We start from the raw sequence: 5,747 nt of genomic DNA on the forward strand, positions 1-5,747 counted from the left end.
TTTTGATGTTAAAAAGTCCAAACATATACAAAACCGAAACAAAACACAAAACCACTAAGCCAAAATTGTAAAATATTGAATTTAGACAATAAATTGCATGAAAAATTTAATTAATTGCTTGAAAAAGACTAAAAAATTGTCAAAAAACCACAGATTTATCCGATTAATCTATTTATTAAGGGTGTAGTTCAATTGAACGAAAAAGACTAAGAAATTGTCAAAAAACCACTTATTTATTGATAATTAGAAAGACCGGTTTCGGTTATTACACCATTGTCAATCTCTGATAAACTAAAACTAAATACAAGAGCAGCAGAATTTAAATTAAATTTAACAATTTTAATTAAATTTGGTTTTTTGACAATTTCTTAGTCTTTTTCGTTCAATATGAATAATTACCACAATATAAACTTCTCAACTACACAAAAAGTGTAGTTTAATTAATTCGGAATGATCCCACTATACGACTGCAATATTATGTGCAGATATCGCATAGTCAATGACGAAGTAACGTCAAGTATCATGAATTTATAATTATAATTTAACGAAAATCCTAATTAAATGCTGTAAATCACCCTGAAGACTTCTGCTACTGCAAATATTGACAACAGGGTTAACAGCTAGATGGGAAATCGATGAGATCTACTATCCAAAAATTATACATTAATTAGCATTATTTGAACAAATGCAATCTCTAATTTATTTCCATCTGTATCATAAATTTGATTCTCTGTTAATTTCTCTGAATGAAAACCTGAAATTTTCACTTTCCAAGTGATAACTAGATACTGAGTGGTACTGAGTGGTCACTACATATAGTGAAGACGATGCACTCTTTGGTACTGTATCATTTTACTCTTTCGTATCATTCTACATGAATGAAGTACATGCATTATTATAGTACATTATATTCTAAATTCGATCCATGTATTCAAAAGGAATTTAGCCTGTCATTTGACATCCCACAGTTTGATGACTCTAAGCCATCTCTTAGACTGTAAGCTGTTCGAACTCTATTATGTCGAATACCTTGATTACCTAGAGACTAGAACGAATACAATTAGTACCATATACCGGACATTAACATTTCTGAAGAGTTTGCAAATTGTGTGAAGATTCGGTGTATTCGAACCCGATTGATCTAGGGAGCTCAACGAACAGAATTATCTCCATGTAACGTTGACTGGTGTGAAGTCCGCAGACTTTGTGAAGACTTGGAGTATTTGAACACGGAGTAGAACGAACGGAATTATCATCATGTAATGTAGACTGGTGTGGAGTCCGCAGACTGTGTGAAGACTAGGGACATTTGAAACTGATAGTTCTAAGTAGTTGAACGAACTGAACTACCACCATGTAACGTGGACTAGTGTGGAGTCCGCAGACTGTGTGAAGACTAGGGGTACTCTAACTCGACGGGTTTACCTGGGATCGATGCAACTGAGATGACCGCCGGTCGAAGCTGCAATCCATTACGATAATGGCTGGATCTATCTCCATTTGGACGCTGCTAATGTCGAAAGCCCGTGGCCTATCTTAGCGCCCATAATAGAGCCGTTACTGGGAACCCGGAAAACATCACTTTGAAAAATTACTTAGTTGTGAGTATTAGTGTGAAGTAGTAGAAACGCAGTTAGCTAAGTCATGGTCTTGATTGATCAATAGTTTTAATGGGGTTTGAATATTTATGAGCGCTTCAATTCTGCAGTTATAATCTTGTTCCTGTAGCGTTCAAGGTTAAAGGTGATGCTGTCATGTTGGGGCACTATGAAGCAAAATGTAACATATTGGTTTTAGAAAATGTTGTAGAGCAAATATTATCTTTTACAGTTTGTAGTCTATACATTCTGTTACAATCACACTATTACAAATAACACTTCCTTAATGAATGGATTGTAGCCATTGCCTAATAGGTGCCAAATAAAAGCCAATTAAGATACATTTATACTATCAAATATATTTATATTATATTATAGAAGAGAGGAGAATCAGTGGCACCAGAAATGAAATTGCATGTAAAATTAGGAGAAGAGAATGAAGCAGAAGAAGAGAATGGAAATGTATGAAGAAATAGAAGAGCCGGAGAAAGAGTTGGAGGAGTAGGAGGAGGAAGAGGATGAGGAGGAGTCGGAGGAGGAGGAGGAGGAGGTGGAGGAAGAGGAGGATGAGGAAGAGGAAGTGGAGGAGGAAAAAGAAGAGAAAGAAGAAGGAGAAGGATAAGAGTGAGAAAGAGAGAAAAAAGAAGACTTGTTCCATGTGTGGGAGTTGATAGGACCGATGCTACCGAATCAGTGAATTTATTATGTAACTGGCTTCAAAGAAAGGCTGGCTATTCACAGTCGAAAAGAGAATTATGAATAACATCGGCCGTAATAATGAATGAATGTATGTGTGTGTGCAAGATGAACGACCTCTGTGACATCGGTGGTCTTGGACTTGGACTTTGGACTTAACGGACTTGACCCACTGTGCTTTGCAGGCGGATAGGTCAAGCACCAAGGCAGAAGGCAGATGACGATCTTTGTAAGTTCGGACTTGAATGTTGAACTTGATCTCAATGATTTTTTTGATTTTAAGATGTCTTACATAATGATTATTATATATGATGTTCAACTAACATGTTTATTTTTATGATAGTAAGGGATGAGGAGTGGATGAGAGTTTCATAGCTGAAGAAGGAGAAACAAAATAAACTAATAATGATAAATGAATTCACATCATAAAACTCTTCTCATGAGACTCTTAAATACATAAAACTCTTCATAATATTCACACCACATGAATAGATTTCTGAAGAAATGATAGATTATGAATACCAGAATAATACAATTCAGTTCCATTTTTTATTGATTCTTGTACTCAAAATAAATGAGTAGTTTTTATCCCACAAAAAATGCTACTCTGTTTATATACTTGGTTGTTCTATATGATAATGCTCTTTATTACTGTTGAAAAATGCTGCTATGATCGGTAAAAGAAAACTTGTATTTCTTTATACTTGAAACTTGTATTTCTGTGTACAAGTTCTACATAACATAAAATATTCTATTCAATTTAGTAGAAAATAGCAATATCCGAGGTTGTCTCTGAATGCATTCGTTTACATGTAATAATAATGGTGATTTTCAATGATCGTAAAAATATTGTATGCATGAAAGTTTTTAATAAATACGTTTATTGGCATGTGTTGGGAGTCGGGAGACTCCGCCAACATAGCTAAACGTCTGAAAACGATAAAGTATAGTGAAAGATGGCCTGCGCATGCGCTATGAGGCCTCGCTATAGTTCATAAATATTTATTTATTCGCCGTTTGCTTCGTTTTTGTCGGACAACGTGAGTGGATAGCATACCGGCTGAGTAAAACAGGGGTTGAGGTGTTGGGAGGACATCGCAAAAACAGAATCTGAAAGAAAAATGAGCATAGGAAATATTTATTCGCTTGAAACGTGTAATAATTTGTTTTGAGCACCTGGAAGCTCCCATAGAACTGAAACTCCTTGTCCGATCTTACAAGAATCATGAACTCTAGCCTCGACTTCAAGTACTAACCGATACACATCATTTTTCTGGAGCAAATAAATATAGTTGTACAAGCTCACCTCACGTAGATAACACAGCAGATAGAAAATGGAGGATAAACGTGGCGGGTAAGTGATGATGGAAAAACGAGAAAAACAAAACGAGTACTGCTATGAGAATTACGGCGAAAACATGAAAATGATAAGTTTTGAAATATCGCATGCAGTATCAGCAACAGAATACATGCTTTGAAATATGGATTGAAGCTATTAAGAATTTTAATTTTTATTCAATAGAATAGTTCAATATTTTAGTATATGTTTCATTAATCATTCATAATTTTGTTAATAATCCTCTCTATTGAAGAAGTTGACATCTCAATATTCTCCATCCATGAAGTAGAAAAATATCTTAATGGAATAGAATATAGAATAGTATGACTTTTTCACTTGCTGACGTGGTGAAGTTTGGACAGAAATGTATACTCTACCATCAAATAATAAAATGAAAGGAAGATTGAGAAAGCATTGGAAATAGTTGTTTAATACGGTATTCTATGCATCTCATCATTATGTGAAATCATTTTATTCATTTATTACAAATAAATATTCTTTGTCAGATCAATATGAAAATAAAATGAGAGGAAAATACATCAGTTGTAAGCTGCAAGCCATGGATAGGGAATCGATAGATATGCTACTATAGTTGTTCATTCAATTTATACAGTTCTCACTGTATGCTACAGTTTTATAGTAGTTTACTTCTATGAAAAATTTCAAACCTCACACCACACTGAGAATGATGGTACTGTATCTTCAAAACCGATTAAGTTGGAGAAAAATAAATGTAAAGTTTTGGGTAGAAATCATGATGAAATTCAGAGCATGACTTCCTGATGGTTTTAGAGTGGAAGCACAAAGTTTTTTGAATTGATAAATTGTGTTACATTTCTGCACATAATGAATAACGTACTGCTATCACATTGGAAAGTAACACACTTTCAATTGAACGAATTAATAATTGATTAATACTCAAGAACAACATAAATTTATAAATAAGGAGAAAATAAATGAACGCAATCCCTTGAATCATTGATACAGTATCATCACTTTCCTTACAATCATTATTTTCAAGATCATTAAAGATGTCTAACTAGTAATTTATTGACGTAAGCATTCAAGAAGAGGTTTGTGGATTAGTTCCTTTGTGGTGCAGCATCTCTAGCATCAAGTCCAACATACCGCCGCGGTTGTAAGGCATCGTTATTTCGGACAGTACGTTTTTATGACAGACGGATCATAAAATGTGCATTTTATGACGTTCATTGCAATCATCGTACTGCTTTACACATGGTGAATTGAATCAGAACTCGCTGTTTTCCTTTTCAATAATAAGCAAGCGGCTGTAGGCAATGAGATAGCGAGCATTGAACTCAGGGCATAAAACCTGATGACATAGTGGCAATTGTTCAATTTTTCCTGTCATGAATACGGTTCAAATTATTGTCAATGTTTGTGGATTAGTTGATTGATTTTCAATCCTTCTATGGAAGTAATATATTTTCAGTTGTTGCTTTTATTTTCGCAAGTAATCGATAATGGTCCCAATATGGTAAAAATAATACTATTTTATTAGGAAATAATTTGCAAGGTTTACAGTTAATTGAGCTGATTGTCAAATTTACTATAAAATAAACTGTAATGCTCTGTGAAATGATATTTTAATTGACTGAGTGAAGAAATTAATTAATTATCTGTATTAATTTCATATTGTCTTAACACCCAACATGATATTCAGATTGCTTGTGTTTTGATTGGTAATCTTGCCAAAAGTTCATTTCAGTAGCACTTGATAATAGACTACTCAATAACTTGAAAACGTTATGATTGTGAGTTCCGTAACACATGATATGTGTTCCAGTTATTGGTTCAGAAATCGTATCGCTCGAGCCTCATTTTTTATAGAAAAATAATTTCATTCTTCAGTCAAAGATTTTGAACCCTATCTTGTGATCTTCTTTACTTGAGTTATATTCATTGTCCTTGCTTTTTCTTAGCGTAGAATTTCATCACCGTATCTTATCAAGAAACTTGAATTTCAAGGTCAATTCTAGGTTTCCATTATCATCAAAGCCTTTGTCAACTTTCATCAAAGCCTTTGTCAACTTTTGCAAAATTATTTTCAAGTTTTCCAAATACCTTAGAAAGAAGTTGAAATTACAAGAAAT

Source organism: Nilaparvata lugens, chromosome 7 (assembly GCF_014356525.2).
Source record: "Nilaparvata lugens isolate BPH chromosome 7, ASM1435652v1, whole genome shotgun sequence".
Taxonomy (NCBI): domain Eukaryota; kingdom Metazoa; phylum Arthropoda; class Insecta; order Hemiptera; family Delphacidae; genus Nilaparvata; species Nilaparvata lugens.